This window comes from Myiozetetes cayanensis, unplaced genomic scaffold (genome assembly GCF_022539395.1).
Source record: "Myiozetetes cayanensis isolate MyiCay16 unplaced genomic scaffold, myiCay2020 scf1, whole genome shotgun sequence".
In the NCBI taxonomy this organism is placed as follows: Eukaryota; Metazoa; Chordata; class Aves; order Passeriformes; family Tyrannidae; genus Myiozetetes; species Myiozetetes cayanensis.
In genome coordinates, this window is record NW_026086604.1 from 22,319,412 (window position 1) to 22,337,100 (window position 17,689).

The window sequence follows — 17,689 nt, forward strand, 5'->3', positions numbered from 1 at the left end:
AGTTGAGGGGCAGTGAATTAATTTTTCCCTTCTAGCCAGTTTATTGTCCTGTTGTCAGTGCAGGACTGTAGTTCCATACTCTTGCAGTCAGGAGTTCTCAACTTTTCCTAGCTCTTTGTCTTTTTATACCATTCAGCAACTCCAATGTGTGAGGCAGGAGGGAAATCCTGGAGTGGGATTAGTGTTTGACTGAGCACCTGCTTTGTTTATTGCTCACTTGACAAGGCAAAATGCAACCTCACCGACTCCGGGGCACTGACTCAACGTCATGTTTATTCCTGATTTCTGGTACCTAAATGTTGCTATTTCATCTATAAAGAGATACTGGAACTTGTGTAACAAAAAGAAGTGACCCACAGTGCGTTAATTATGGTGTAGAACCTTTATTAGTCTCAACTTTTATACAAAGTGTACTTCAAAGTGATACAAAGTGTTACTGTTTCTTTTACAGACTAGATAAGAGATTAAGATCTGTTAAGTGCTGGTTTATCCTTCTTGTGCATATAAAGGTAGAAAATGTAAATAGATTGGCAGTGACCTATAATGCTGGAAGACAGTTCAGTATTTACTCAGTTAATAGAAAGTTGCATAGAATTGTAGGTCTTGATAAAGGCATCTATCTGTGGTAAAGTCTCCCTGACCTACCATACTCCATCCGACCAGCAGTACGGGGAAGGCAAGGCTAGTACTGCTCCTTGTAAATACTATCCAGCACTTCTAAGGAAAGTGGCTGTAGAAAAGCACCATGCCAGAAACATCCAAGAGGACAGCACATGGAAAATTTCACTTGCAAGGCTACCCATTTCTATATATTGCAGGAACTGTTTGCCACCTGGGTCTGTGAATACATTAAACTTCATAAAAGCACCTAGAACATTTGAGATGATAAAACCCTTGTATGTGAGTGCTACTAAATGAATTTATCTCATATGAGACTGTTAATCCAGTACTAGAATCATAACTAACTACGACCTGCAACCCTAATTAGGAAGTCCAGCAAAATTCTTCCTTGCCGCTCCTGTACCTGACCCACGCACCATTCTCAGTTCCACAACTTTTGTTGAAACTCATCTAAACCTACTGGAAGCTCTTTCCAAAATTACTGTTCCTGCTCCAAATAAAGCAATCCTAGCAGGAATGGTCCATGCTGGCTAAGTGCACTGACCATTTTCTGCTTTGGGAAAAGTGCAGGAGAACAGGGCATGCAGCTTTAATGCTGAAAGAAACAGTATTTTGTCTTGAATTTGACCTCTCATGTGGAAAAGTCAGTTTAAGAGAAGTAGTTTATCTGTATTTGTAACTGCGCTCTTGGATCTTCCGAATAAATATGTAAATGTTGATTTTTCTTTCAAAGACTAGCTTACCACTTGCTTTAAAATACTCATTTCTTTGAATACATCCTTGGTGGAAAAATTTTTCCACCTGTTTTATATAGGATAAGGAGTTGCTCACCTCCTTAATACCCTGCAGTCTCAACTAATGTACTTAACCCTCGCTCTCTGTGAGTTTTGTTTGTGAATGTCCCAAGCTTGGTCCTATTACATTGCGTACCCACTTAGCTGTGGATAAAGATTTAATCCCCTTTTAATTCTGATGCCACGTTAACTGCAGTGCCACTCGCTGGTGGCTCACAGGGTAGTGGCTGGTGCAGCCTCAGCGCTGCTTCTGGGCTGAGGGAACAGTCACTGCATGCACTTGTTCTCTGCACTTTCCCGGCTCCACAGTCTTTGCTCTCCCTCCTCCAGCTGCAAAGCGCTACGGGAAGTAACTAAAAATACAACAGTTTGCACGGTTACTGGCCCACTTGAGTACCTGTTCCACTTGTGAGGAAATGGAACTGATTAAAGTCTGATTTAGTAGGAGAATAATAACATCAGTAATTCCATGTCAAGCCCTCCTCTAATGCACTTTTAGCAGTGTTTCTCATATAATCCTAAAATATGATCATGACTAGGGAAGTAGCATTTTCAAGTGAATGTCTTTACCTTACATCAAGTCTCGTAAAATATTTGGAGCCTTAGTCTTTACGAAAAGGATTAAACAGACCACCGGAAAGAAAGAAAGAAAAAATCCCTTGCTTCTGCTGAGTGCTATTAAGAGCTATTAATATAGATCTTAATTTTATTAATTAATCTTTAATTTAATTAATTAATCTTCATTAATTAAGAGCTATTAATATTAATTAAGTGCTATTAATACATGAGACTGAAAAAGCTAGAAGTAAATGAAACATTAACATAATGGGCTATTTATTTTCAGTCTAGTCAGTTGTAAGACAGGTCAAATGCTGACCATAATTCAGCAACACCACCCTGTGAGGGCTTCATTAGCAGGGGAAAATCTGAAGTGCAGAACAGTTACCAACCCAAAGGAATAGGATAAAGCTTAAAGTCACCAGAGGGACCTGCTGTTACTGGCTACTGTGTGCCCATTTAAACTATCTCTGAAAGTGCTTTGCCTCTGAAGGAAACCCAACCTGACAGGTCATTCCAGCAGCAGATAGTCCCAAAGTGTCGCCACATCTTCACACTGGAAGTTCAGACTCTCCTGAGCTGGATTGCACAGCAGAAAGTCCTTTCATTACCACTTAAGAGTATGTTTTTTCTCATGCAGTTTCATGTCCATCACTTAGCATTTGGTCTGCTGTCTTTTCCCTATGTAAACATTAAATAAACCCTACTTTCCACACTAGGAGGAATTTAGTCACAAAGAGGTGGGTGAAATTCCTAAAGCAAACAAATGCACAAATACCATTAAGGGGAAAGCACAGAGCTAATAACTTGCTTTCTTCAGTGGTCAGAACAGAAAAGATTGGGTTACTGCCCTCAGAGTCAGGAAAGATGATCCAGCTGATCAGAATCCTATATGATTTGGAAGTAATTTTCTTCTTTCACATTAGGTAAAGTAACAAAGTCACATCACAGAACCACATAGTTACGGTACACAGAAAAGCACTGAATATAATAACATGAAATCTGGTATTGCCAAAAAGCTTCAAAATTAATGTGAATGCTGCAACAGTGTCACACAGAGCACAAGAACTCTCAGCTTGCTTATTTAGAACACAAGAGAATAACAGGATTCTATCTTTCTACCTACAGCTTTAATACACCTAAGTATTAAACGCAATGATGTAAGTGAATTGACCACCAAATGTTTAGTGTCAATAAAGGTCTTCCCAAATTAGAGCTACTGGTTTACTGTTCCAGATTGTTAAATATGGCTTTCTGAGATGTGCTATGTTGAGAGTTGGTGAGACTGCTATAGTGACCTAAATAGTCTCTATGACTGTCATTTAATCTAGAATATAGGGACTTAAAACATGTAAAGATTTTGGACATAACTTTTCCCATGAATGTTTTTGTTTTAGTTTTTTCTTTCTTTTGTCTTTTTTTTTTTTTTTCCTCCCAGAACAAAGCACTTTTACAAAGAGCTATTTATGTCAGTTTTTAAATACACAAGACCTGAACATGTGCATATCTGCCTCAGTGGTACTAAAGAAACAGCAAGTAAGAAGGATTTATAAATGGCCGAAATTTAGACAGCTTTGACTACAAGTCTTCATACTGTGTACTGAAGAAGATTGCTGCCTCTCTCTTTGGTTGTGCTGTTAGCCATCAAAGCTCTGCTCTGAGGGACAGCAGGGCATGTCCACTAATGTAGTTGCTTTCTAAACTATAAAATGAACTTATTCAGGCTGTTGAAACTGCATGCATTTTCCTGAATGTTCAAAACTGATTTAAGACATTCAGTAAACAGGAGGCCAGACTACTCCCCAGTTAGTCCACTGGTGAGCTGCAATGGACAGAATATTGGTTATACCACTGAAAGCAACATGAACAGGCCGTGTGAGAAGTTTGGAGAAGTCTTTGAACCATACAGATTTCTCATGCCATCCTTACAGATAAATGCTTCCTTGATTCAGTATTTGTGTCCCTGTTAAAAAAATTCCACTGCAAACTTAGAATCATAAAGGTTGGAAGAAACCTTTAAGAACATCCAGTCCAATGTCAACCCAGCACTGCCACTGTAACTCCATAAGCACTAAACCACATAACCCAGCACCAGATCCTCTTCAACACCTCCAGGGATGGTGACTCCACCACCTCCCTGGGCAGCCTATTCCAATGCCTGACAACCCTAACAGTGAAAGTTTTTTTTTTCTAATACCTTATCTGAATTTCCCCTTAAATCCATTTCCCCTTGTCCTCTCACTGCAGGCACGGTACAACAGATTGGACCCCACTTAGCTACAATCTTCTCCCAGGGAGTTGTGGAGAGTGATAAGCTACCCCCTGAGCCTCCTTTTCTTAAGACTAAACAGACCCAGCTTCCTCAGAGCTAAGACACGTTCTCTAGACCTTTCACAACTCTTGTTGCCCTTGCTGGACATGTTTGAGCGCCTCAATGTCCTTCCTGTAGTGAAGGCCCCAGAACTGGACGCAGCACTTGAGGTGCATCACCAGTGCCCAGTACAGGGGGACAATCACTGCCCTGGTCCTGCCAGCCACACTACTCCTGATCTAAGCCAGGATGCCACTGGCCCTCTTGGCCACCTGGGCACACTGCTGGCTCATACTGACCAGCATCTCAAAGTCCCTTTCTGCTGAACAGCTCTCGAGCCACTTCTACCCTGGCCTATAGCACTGCCTGGAGTTGTTGTGATCCAAGTGCAGGACCCACCACTTCCCTTTCTGAACCTCATGCAGTTGTCCTTAGCCCATTGACTGAGTCTGTCCAGGTCTCTCTCCAGAGCCTTCCTACCCTTGAGCAGATCAATACCCACCCAGCTTGGTGTCATCTGCAAATTTAGTGAGGGTGCACTCAATCTCCACATCCATACAATTGATAAAGATGTTAAACAGGACCAGCCCCACCACTGAGCCCTGGCAAACACCGCTAACAACCGGCTGCCAACTGGATGTAGCTCCATTCACCACAACTCTCTGGGCCTAGAATCCAGCCAGTTTTTTACCCATCAAAGAGTCCATGCATGCAAGCTGCAAGCAGCCAGTTTCTCTAGGAGGATGCTGCAGGAGATGGCGTCAAATGCTTTACTGAAATCCAGAGAGGCCACATCTACAGCCTTCCTCTCATCTACTAAGTGGGTCACTTTGTCATAGAAGGAGATCATGTTGGTCAAGCAGGACCTGCCTTTTGTAAATCCATGTGTATTAGGTCTGGCTGTGCTGGAGTTCATTTCCCACATAGCAGCCCTCACAGTGCTGTGTTTGCACTGGTAGCTAGAAGGGTGTTGATAACACACCAGTGTTTTGGCTACTGCTGAGCAGTGCTGGCACGGCATCAGTAGTGTAACATTCCTTCCCCAGTTGAGGGCAATATTCTGGGAGGGGACAGAACCAGGCCAGCTGACCCAAACTAACCAAAGGGATATTCCATATGACATGATGTCAGCTCAAATATAAAAGCTAAAGAAAGGAGCAGGAAGGGGGCATTTGTTGTTTCCAGTGTCTGCCTGCTAAGAAACCACTATGTGTTTTGAAGCCCTGCTTCCTGGGGCGTGGCTGGACATTGCTGCTGATGGGAAGTAGAGAATAAACCTTGTTATTTTCTCTTTGCTTTTGTGCATACAAGCTTTTGCCTTTTTTGCTTTAGTAAACTGCCTTATCCCAAACCACACATCATTTTCCATCTTATTCTCTCTCCCCTTTTCCGGCTAGGAAGAGGAGTGATAGAGGGGCTGGGTGGGCACTTGGTGTGCAGCCAAGGTTAACCCACTACAGTTCTTTAGGTGTCTGAACGTGTGGCAAGACAAAAACAGTCATATATATATAGAGCATGATATAGGGACAGCAGCTATTGAGTTGCAAGCTCTTGTGCAGGACACAGTTTGCCAACTGCACTCCTTTTCACTTTATTTTGCTGAGTTTTGGGAACATACTGATATAAACAATGGCTCTGTGCTTTGCCCTTCCACTGACAGCCTTGTTATGCTGGGGGAGCATTTTCTGGGGACAGTGGAGGAATACACCCATCCTGAGGCTGATATGAATGGCTTTATAATGAAGTTTCCCGTGGCCCTTGCTAAATCTTTGTGTAAGCTGTTTAATACTGTTACTATGACTAATTCTGTCAGTATGCTATGGAGTTCATGGAATCTGGTGTTATCCTGGTGTAAGAGAAAACAAACTTTAGGTGATGATATATTGAGATGTGCCCTGAGGCATCCAGTTCCTGAGTGGCAGAGTGTATGGAAGGATTTGGGCAGATTCCTAGGGCAGTTGACACCTCCCATTATTTGGGATTTCACATCTGAACAGGTATTCACAACGAGTGACTGAGTCTGTGCCGGGGTATTTTTACATATGGTGCTCTGTACCAGGGACAAATCAGGGAAACGTCTGGTACCAGTGCTATATTAGCTGCTGATGGATGTTTACCAGCAGCATCAGGTACCAGTGCTGTGAGAACAAATGATGGACATCGGGCGGCAAGAGCCACGGAAGGAGCTCCAGTGAAGAAGTGCACGTGTGTGGCCTGGGATGGGTAGGAAGAAGTCCTACGTGAAGAGAGTAAAGTTTTAAAGAAAAAAGAAGAAAAAGTTGCATTCAAGTCCCAGGTAAGAGGCCGATATAGAGAAAAGTAGTTCACGTGAATTAGAAAGAGATGCAGAAGCCTTGAGCTTACTACTGAGAAGGCATTCAAAAGAAATCATGCGAACAGAGTTAGTTGAGTTATTGAAATGGATGAAGGTAACTGTACCAGGGCTTCCGCTGGCCGGAGTCCTGAATGCAACTGCTTGGCAAAACAATGGAACGACAGTGAGAGAAAGACTGGTGTTCGGAGATATGAAAGCCTCTAGAAATTTAACTACATGGACGCAAGTCCTGAATGCCTTAAAAACGGCTCAAAAGAAGTCAAATCAGTCCATGGAAACAAATTCTAACTCTCCTGCCCCCCTATATTGGGTCTGGCTGAGCTGGAGTTCATTTCCCCACAGGAGCCCTCACAGTGCTGTGCTTTGCATTGGCAGCTAGAAGGGTGTTGATAACACATTGGTGTTTTGGCTACTGCTGAGCACAGCACCAGCACTGTAACATTCCTTCCTTAGTTGAGGGCAAGATCCTGGGAGGGGACCCAAGTAGGTCAGCTGCCCCAGACTGACCAAAGGGACATTCCATAACATATGACGTCAGCTCAGATATAAAAGCTGAGGCAAGGAGCAGGAAGGCAGGCATTCCTTGTCTAATGGCTGCCTGCTGAGAAACCATCATGCATACCAAAGCCCTCCTTCTCGGGAGTGGCCAACCATCGCTGCTCATGGGAAGTGGAGAATAAATTGTGCTATCTTTCGCTTCACTTTATTTTTTTTTTTTTTTGCTTTAAATGAACTGCCTTATCCAAGCCATGGGTTGTTTTTTTCCATCTTACTCCCTCCTCTGTCCCACTGCGAAGGGGAGTGATAGAACACCTGGGTGGGCACCTGGCGTCCAGCCAAGGTCAACCCACCACACCCATCCCCAAATCCTGATAGACACAGGAATCCCCCAGAAATCGGGAATAGAGAGAGGAGTGGGGGGGAGCTGCCGGGAACCTGGGAGGAAAAGAGTATAAGCTGCAGTTCTGTGCTGAGTTTTCGCAGGCGTGCTGGCTACGGAGAGCAGGCACGAGATTCAAACCACGGGACCGTTACATAATGCATGTCTGTTCCCATACAGAGTTGCCAAGACCCACAGCAGAGGGTAATCAAAAAGCAGATGCTGCCGCTATGATTGCCACAGTGCCCAAAACTCTCGAGCAGGTCAAATTATCACACGTTCCCTAAAAAGGCAATTTCAACTCATAATGAATCAAGCTCGAGATATCATCATGTCGTCCCCTGACTGTCAACAAATTGCCCCAATGCCATCTAGAGAAGGGGTTAATCCCCGAGGCATAACAGCCAATGAAATTTGGCAAACAGACATGACCCACATAACCGAGTTTGGTTGGTTAAAGTATGTCCATGTCACGATAGACACACATTCTAAATATATGAATGGTACTGCACACACTGGGGAAAAGGCAAGGGATGTTATAAGACACGGCTTAGTTGCTTTGCAACTTTGGGAACTCCAAAAACCATAAAAACAGACAATGGTCCTGCCTATTGTTCCTCAAAAGTCAAAACATTTCTCACAGATTTGGGAATTTTTCATTTCACAGGCATACCACACTCACCCACGGGACAAGCTATAGTGGAGAGAGCACACCGTACTCTGAAGGAGATGTTGCAAAAACAAAAAAAGGGGGAATCCATCTATAGTCTGCAGGAACACCTGTGGAAAGCAACCTATGTCTTAAATTTCTTAAATTATGATGACAGATTATAGTAGGTATGAATGCCAATATGAATCTCAGGCACTTTCCTCTCCTAAACCACCAGTCATAATAAAAGACTTAGTATCTGGACAGTGGTCAGGACTGGTGGACCTCGTGACATGGGGAAGAGGATATGCCTGTATATCTACAGGTACTAAACTAAAATAGGTTCCTTCTAGATGTTTCAGGCCTAATATTAGTCCTCTTTCAGAGCAAGAGCGATCACTGGAAGTGACCAACGAAGAAACTGCAGATGAAGAAACACACAAATAATGACTATTACTAAACCAAAACTGCATGGCTGAAATGTAGAGGCGTAACAAAAATCTTAGGTATGCATGAGTGGAGAGAGATTGAGGTGGCCACCTGCATGAATGTGAAAGGTTGTGTGGACATACATATGTATGTGAACTCAAAAGCACTTTATACAAATATGCCTTGAATAAACTACACTCACACAACCACACTACCTCAGCTACATTATTTTATCAGAGGACAGCTGAAAACACAATACTTATCCCCTAAAAACTTTTCTTCTTGAAATAAAGTTGAGTTTTCTACCTGGTTACACATAGACCCTCAGAAAAACAAAAGCTGATGTTCTACCTAGTTATACACAAACCCTCCGAGTAATAACGCTGTTGTTTCTACCCAGTTACATACAAATCTTTAGAGAAATAAAGGTTGATGTTTCTATCAAGTTACACCCAAAATCTTAAATGAAGTCCTAAATGAACTTACTTGTTGCAAACCCTGGATTTACAAAGGTAAAAGAGTTCATAAAGTTACTGTGTTAAAATGAGGATTGTTTATGTTAAGAAAGGTTTAAGAACTGCCAGAATTTAACAGCAAAGATGTTGTCTGGAGCCAGAGTAACACCTTAAATGGCGGGAAAATGAGTAAAAAAGAGTGGGAAACTTCAGCCCAAGATAGCAGTTGTCCTTCACTGACAACACAAAATGGTTGCCAAGGTGACCTGGTAGCACCAGACAGTGCCTCTCCCCAAGGACACTTACAGGACGATGCACTTCCGTGGCAGAATAACTAACTTCTGTGGCGGGAAAAAGTACTAACTGGCAAAATGGCATCGTAGCAACCTCCACTTCCACGGATAGGGACCTCCTTCAAAATGGCGCTGCCCATGAGGCTTCCGGTAGCCCGGGTGTAAACATCCGGCCGGAGGGCAGCACCCAAGGTTAAGGCACTTCCGGTTTGCTTGTTTAAAACATCTGGAAAAATGGCAGCGCTCATGCCCTGCCACCGGCAAACCCAGAAGATGACAACACTGAATATACACAGCACCCTATACAAATAACAGTTAATGATACTGGTAAGTGTGCTGTTACTCATAAACAGGCAGAGGAAGGTGGTGATTTAGATTCAATTGACTCAGAACTGATGAAAGCTTTTCCAGTATACCTGGAAGACGGCAAACCTCCCACCTGGCAGCTAGTCTCATATCCTATACTAAAGGACACCAAAAAGGCAATTATGGAATATGGTTTCTTCTTTTCTATAGGCTTGATTGAATCATTATTGAATCATTATTGGGTCCACTAAATACAAAATGAAAGCCTTAGCTAATGCCATCACTGAAGGGAACAAATTTGAACGTAAGTGTTATGAATGTGGAAAACCGGGACATTATAAACAGCATTTTAAACTTAAAAGGAGAATCTGTAGAGAAAAAAAAAGATTGCTCTTTTGCCCGTAAGTCTGCTGCCACTCCACCAAGCCCATGTCTAAGACGTAAAAAAGGATTTCACTGGCAAATGCATTGCAGGTCTAAGTACAATGCAAACCATAAACTATTGCCAGACTCTCCTAAATGGAAAAGAAAACAGGGAAACTGGGAGATGAGCGCTCGGGGGAGCATGAAGATAGAAAATACCCCCAGGAAGCATCAATATCAGGGACTCACAGTCATTCAAGAAGAGGATTGAGCTCCTCAGTTTCAGAGGAGATACAATTAACACCTACTATGATAATCACGCTGTGGGACAATGAATTGTGTAACATAACTACTCCTTCAGCAAACATTTTGCCTAATGATGCTTACCTTTTGTCCAGAAATTCAGATATGGTTGATAAAGGTTTAATAGTCATTCCACAAATTTTAAGCAACATTAATGAGGAATGGATTACAGTGAAGGTCCAGGCTACGCCTCCTCCAAAGAGGATCACTAACACAGAACCTATTGCCAGGCTACAGTCTATTCAGCATCTATGGGAACAACTAGGACTTAAGACTCCTTTAATTATTTGGTCACAATCCATCTTAAATAAGCGCCCAATGTTAATATGTGTTATTTCATTTTCTGAGCAGATGGTGTCTATTAATGGTCTACTGCATACAGGTGCTGATGTAACAATTACAGCTTTGAAGGACTGGTCTAAGAGTTGGACTGTGGTTTCCACCCTGATGGAAGTAGCCAGAGTTGGAGGAGTCCAAATTCCAAAGCAATCATGGGACCTTTCACTGGTAACTGGACCAGAACAACAAACAGCCACAATTAAACCATTTGTCCTAAATATTCTGCTCACACTGTAGGGTCAGGATATACTGGGGTAATAGGGGGTTTCTTTGACATTAGATTTTCAATAAGGGCCAGTGTTGTGCAGGACCTCCCCCACCTGAGCTGAGTTTCAAATTATCCAGTTTGGGTGGATGAATGGCCCCTGAGAGGGGACTGGCTACAGGTAATAACACAATTAGTAGAAGAACAATTTGATAAGGGTCACATTGAAGCATCCACCAGCCCGTGGAACTCCCCTATCTTTTGTATTAAAAGGGCTACTGGCAAATGGAGGCTCCTACAAGACCTCTGTAAGGTCAATGAGGTCATTGAGCCCATTGGAGCCCTCCAGCCAGGAATGCCTTCCCCTACTATGATTCCAAGGGACTGGTCAATTGCTGTCACAGACATAAAAGATTGCTTCTTCTCCATTCTCTTGTACCCTGATGACAGACCCAGGTTTGTGTTTTCTGTCCCTTCCACTTGTTGGGAGCCTGTTTTTTGAGAAAATGTGTTTTAAATTTTGTGTTATATTACTGCACTATGTATTGTATTATTTCCCTTCATTGTACCCCATTTTCCCTTGGTTTCCCTGCACCCTCGAATCCTGTGTTTCTACTGGCCAGTGGTGCTGCATTGCAGTACCAGCCTTATATGGTCATTTCTTCCTTATATAGTTTAGCTCCACCTCTTGTTCCAGAGCCTTCCCTACCCTACCCTACCCTATAAAAGGCAGGAGCCTTGTTGATTGTGCAGTTTAGTTTCTCCTTATGTTCCCCTAAGTTGGCCGATCAGCCCAGGTCTTTTCTGTTACATTAATAAAAAGTTCTTTTAGTTAATTCCCCAAGAAGTGTTGCAGCTTCATTTCTTCGAACCCATGCACTGCAAATGGTGGAGAATGCAGGCAGAGACATGCTGCAAGTGAAGCTTCGTGTGAGAAAGAAAACTGCAGAAACACTCCACAGACAGCAACACACCACAGGTATGGCAGAATGAAAAGCTGCAAATTCAGACAATCATTGCAACCAGCAATCAACAAATCCAAACATCCTTCATCATACTGGAGGTGAGCCATTCTAATGTATTCTAAGAGATTAACAACAAAATGGGAGCCCACTTAAGTAAAAATGAAAGGAACTATATAAGTGCATGAAGGAGTCTATTAAGGAAGAAGGTCATCCCATAGATAAAGACTCTTTAAGATCTCTTGTAATATGGATGAATAAAAGCAAAGAGACCACCCCAACAGACCTGAATTATAAAGAATGGAACAAGTTGTGATGGTTTTGATCTAGGCCTTCCTGGTGACCAGTTTGTAACCAAGGAAGTGGCCAAGTACCCAGTATTCCATAAGATTTTTAAGTAAACCAGGATATTAAAAAGTTAGAGATTAGAGACCTCGCTCTCTTCTCTTCCGGCGAAGTTCGGGAACAGTGGGTCCTTGCGTTAGTCTCGCTTATCTAAGGCTGAGGCCTGCAGCGTCCACTGTCCTGCCACGTGGAGGGTTCGGGGAGTGCTGGCCGTGTCTGCCAATCCTACTTTTCTAAGGGACATGGTGAGATCTGTTTTGCTAGTTATTATTATAATTCTTGAGTTTGATAGCGTATACCTGTTTGGTGTCCCTTTTTGTGGAGGACAAGAAGAGAATTCAAAAGATGTACCTAAAGTGGCGAAAAGTCTATAAAGAATATAATGAGGACTGTGTTTAACGGACTTGGACTTTTACACATGATTTTCACATATATACGGACAAGGCATAATACCCGGATATGACAAGTTGAACAATAGTTTTATTCCTTACTGTTAATGCATGTTAAAGTTTAATGTACCCCAGTTCTATATAATATTTTATTTCAAATATGTTCTCCCCTCACGAATCCTCGGTCCCTGATTGGTTAGAGTTTCCCTTTCCCTGATTGGGTAAGATTTGCCGCAGTATGGGCGGTCTTACCACACCCCCTGTTTATTGTGATAGGTTGAGAGTTAATGTATGCATGTTATCAATTCCTCATTGGTCCTTCCCAGTTGTCAATCCCTAACTCCTCCCAGTTTCCAGACCTTTCCATCCCTGAACCTATAAAAACCCTGCGCACCCCTTGTTCCGCGTCAGCGCACCTGTGTCTCTAGTACCCTTCCTTAATAAACCTGCAACAGAGTACGAACCTTCGTGTGCTGCGTGTCCCTTCCTCCTACCCAGACTGCGGCACCTTTTTGTCCCTTTTGTCCTTTCTTTTTTCCCCTTTCCCTATCCCTTTGGGGGGTGGATTCCCTTTTACTGTGTATACAGCATTTTAACTGTATATAACTGTAATTTACATAAATATATATATTTTTATATAAACAACTTGGCTTTGAGTTCTTTAATTTTTATAGTTTTTTTTCCTTTCTTTGCCCTAAGGGAAGAAGGAAGGGGGAAGGGAGGGCTTCTACTGGAGGTTTGAGCATTTGGCAGGAGGCCAAGGTCCAAACTACCACAGATTTTTGGTGATCCGTACAGGGAGATTGTTTTGGTTATCCTGGTTTGTTTTGGAACAGTTACCAGGAAAACTGCCAAGAGAGGCTTGTTTATATAAATAAACCTATTGTTTAAGAACAAAGAGAAACAATGGCTATTCTAACAATGGCTATTCTAACTACTTGTTTCATTGTATTAGCTATATTTGTGCCTGTCTTGGGCTATCCTGTAGGGAAACGCCCAACTGGGGATGAATGGGAGGAGTATGTTCCTTTCTTTGATTGGGATGAATGGAAGGAGTATTTCACTTTCCTTGATTGGAATGAATGGAAGGAGTATTTCACTTTCTTCGATTTTGACATCAAAGGCCTGCTAAAGAAGATCCCCATCATTACAATTGACTCCAATTTTTACTTAAATTGTTTAGTAACAATCCTAGTACTGGTGAAGGCAATGAAAGAGTTATTTAAAACTGGAAGAATAATGTTGTGTTGCTTTCCATGTTGTAGAAAAGGCCAGACCTCAAGAGGATTTGCTGGAACTTTGGGAAAGGTCTTGGAAAGGACAGTTTCTGGATGGCAAGGAGCATGGGTAAATTTTGGCAAACTGGTATGGCGTGTGAAACCTCCCATTGTTTAGGACTTCACGCCAGAACACGTGTCTAATCCTGACGAGATGGCACGTTGTTTAGTTAAACGGTGTCTTTCATACGATAACCCAAATACGCAGCTCCTTGCTTTATGCTGGGGTCTAACGACAGCTTATAAAGCTGCCATAGATCACTATCAAAAGCCTAGGGCAGAGGCAGAAAGTCAAAATATGTCACCTGAAACAAATGATGCCCCTATTGAATCCACAGACGTCGGGATACAGACTCAACCCGAAATCAACACCATCTCTGTTAAACTGACTGAGTGTGGAACACAAACTCAACCCGAAATCAGCACCGTCTCTGTTAAGCTGACTGAGTGTGGAACACAAACTCAACCCAAAGTCAGTGCCGTCTCTGTTAAGCTGACTGAGTGTGGAACACAAACTCAACCTGAAGTTAGCGCTGTCTCTGTTAATTCAACTGAGCATGGAACACAGACCCAATCTTGTTGGGGCCTTAGCAATTCTGCATGATTATTCTGAGTTCTGAAAAGGTCAAGAGGTAACGGTAAGATAAACAAGAAACGGCTTGCTGCTGCAGGAATGCAGGAGTCAGCAGAAGCAGGATGGGAAAAACAGTGATAACAGAAACGGTATGCAAATGTGGGCTTCAAAACCACAAATTGGTGGGTTACCTAGGGCGCGTGGACAGCGCGTGCTGACCAATCGTGATGGCGTGCTGTGCTCGTGTTCGCGTGGACAGAACTCAGAATAATATAAATTGTACAGCCTAACAATAATAAAACTGGATTCGAACTTGCATCTTGTGGATGTGTGTGTGGTTCTTTCCCGCTCGCTTGCCTGCCTGCAGCATCTGGTGAGCCCTGACGTACGTGCTTGGGGACGATCAAACATCGGACTGCAGAGCCTGCGAGGATCCTGCTTGCCAGCGAAGTTATAGCTGAGCGCCAGAAGAAAGGCAGGTCGTGCACGGACTGACCGGTGAGTCAGGAAGATAAGCAGGATGAGATTAACTGTGTTAGCAGTGGAAAAGGCGGTTGTTGATAGCCTAATGAAATTGACTGATAAGACTGATACTCAGTTGCCGCGTTCGGCGCTGATAGATTTACTATGTTGGTGTCGCCGCCGTGGGTTTTTCTCCTCCACGCAAGATATATATAAGACTGAGACGTGGCAAAAGGTGGGGGAGGACTTGTGGGAATCGGTACAACTTGGAACGAAAGGGGCAAAGACATTAGCAAAACTTACCGTACTCTGCGAATACTGATTGAACGGCTACATGGCGAGACGTAAGTCGTCGCGGCTGTTAAAGCCGCGGTGCGGCCTCCCGATAGCTCTCAAACAAAGGCAGAACGTGCGGCCGAAATGCAGGGTGTCTGGCCCCCTCTTGGAGACCCCCCTAATTATCCTCCGTTGACATGTCCTGTCATGACTAAGGCAGAACAAATAGCATGGGGTTTAGATGACGAATTACCACTGTGGAACCCCAGTAACGAAAAGCAATTGCCTAAAGTACAAATCGAAAGTAAAATACCGGGGCCGCCTCAGATCGCGATCGAACAGCCCCCCCCCCTCCCCCCTCAAGCAGTGTACCCTGAGGATGGACCGAGACGGGAAGGCGAAGCAAGATAGAGGGCTACTGGAAGACATAGGAAGGCAGAGGCGCCCGGAGCACCCCACCCCCCCCCTCACTGCTCCGCTTTACAAAGGACAACTATGGAATTCCGTAAAGCCCGCCCACAACATTCTTTGAACTTTTAAAAATGTTTTAACTTGAACAAAAGGCAAAACTATGTTTGCTTTGCAAGTTATAGTTTCACTACAACAGTCACAGATAGAAGACACGGAGTTAAGCATTGCTACTCTAAGACTGAAAAACAAAAGTTTGTGAAAGTGGTGTCTAAAACCTTTCAAACGCAGAAACTCCCTAGGGCTGTTGCTACTGTGTTAGTTGAAGAGAGCCTGGCTAGCTTGAAGGGAGCACGACTAACCCCAAGGGAGCTCGGATAGCTCAGTCGTAAAAGCAGAGGACTTTGAGTCCGAAGGTCGTATGTTCAAGACCCCCCGTGAAACGAGGGGCCGGCTACGGCCCCGAAGTCTTTTTTTTTTCTCCACGCACACCCTCGGTAAAATTGACTGCTCTCATTTGTTTCTGCACGGTAACTACTTAGACCTGACGAAACTTCTAGGAGCAACGGTTGGTTAAGCCTTTTTGTTAACAGTGCAAACGACTGAAAGAGGCAGATGGACAGAAACTGAAACCTGACTACATTTTAAACATCAGAAATACCAACATCCAGAGAGCACAGAGACAACATCGGCGGAGGAGAGCCAGCACAGAGCAGGACGCCTAGACAGAACGATGCTGGGAGCAGAGCGGGGGCGGGGCTCCTGTTGATGCGGCCACGCAGGGCTGCGGAGCCGGGACACTGCGAGCTCCGAGCCAGAGCGGGGCATGCTGCTGCCTGCGCTGAGGGGAGTCCCGGAGGACACAGACCTGCAGGGCTTAGCACTTGTGGTGTTAAGACAAAGCTGCTGAAACTGCAGCTGATTCAAAAAAAAAAAAAAAAAAAAGGGGGGAAAAAGGGAGCTTTGAAGAGAACTTTCATGTGCATGGTGGTGTTTTTCACTGAGTTTGTCACAGTTGACAGAGAAGTGGAACTTACTGGTGAATAGTTAAAGGTTTAAGAGGTCTATAATTGATTCTGATAACTTGGTTAAAGTGATTTTATAATTGCAGATTATACCTTCTTTTCCCACTTTCTGGCATTAGGTTAAGATACATTTCAGGTGGGAATTTAAAATGTACACAGATGATTCTCTGTCTTTTTTTTCAGTTCACCTGACGTTATTTCTGTTATACTGCATAGCTTTTGGTATTCTAAAGCAAGGCTAACTCACTCATAGAATTAATTATTGTCAAAAAGCATTTTACACACCAAACATATTTTCAAAACAAAAAGAGGGGAGGAGAATATGCACGTACATAAACAGGTCCTGGATCAGAAATGGATCTCATTTAGGTTTGTTAGGCCTTTTGTTTCCTTGTATTGATTCCTTTTCAGGACAGGTGGAATTGCTGAACATGACCACCGGAGATGGCAGACTGAGAAGCACTGAGAAGCCAACAATACTTAGGAATCTGAGATGTGTGGTTGAAATGAAAAATATAATAAAAATCCCAGCTATGTGTGAATGAAGGATGATTGAGGTGGCCACCTTCTGAATGACTGGGAAAAAAGCTGTATGAGTGAAAAAAGCTGCGCAGATATCTGTGTGTGTGAACTTAAATACTTAATGTTATAGATTTAATTATGGTAAGTTGATGCTGCTAGCCTTCGGAGATTGGAAGCAGATATTGAAGATATTGCAAGTTAATGCTGGTTAAAATTGACTAAATGGTCTGTTGGTAAATATCAGGATAGCTTTTACCTATAATCAAGACAAGTTTGCTTGTGTTGTTTTAACCTCTCTGATCATAGTAGGCCAATCCAGGAACAAAGGTGGATAGCGGAACAGAGGTGGAGTACACAACATGAATATGACCGAATCATGGCTCAAAATGACACCAAGATCCTTGATTGGTTCTGTGATGAAAACTTGTGTATCCCTAGGGGGTGGATGGTCCCTCCCCAAAACATGGATCGTGTTTGTTTTGCATTTCATAAATTACGGATTAGCAAACGCAAGGAAAAATGGCAACGTAAACAACAAAACTAAGGCTATCTGGTATTACCACCTAATTCTATCCAGCATCATCCCTGTCACAGCCATCCACAACATT

The 17,689-nt window shown here is 43.2% G+C and overlaps 1 long non-coding RNA gene across 1 annotated transcript in view; it reads right to left on the bottom strand.

Annotated features, from left to right (window-relative positions):
- Positions 1–367: 367 nt before the first annotated feature.
- LOC126640776 (uncharacterized) overlaps positions 368–17,689 on the bottom strand; it is a 31,227-nt gene continuing 13,905 nt past the window's right edge. The window contains exon 2 of the long non-coding RNA XR_007629134.1: positions 368–14,335. This is a non-coding gene — a long non-coding RNA (uncharacterized LOC126640776). The remainder of the gene's footprint in view (positions 14,336–17,689) is intronic.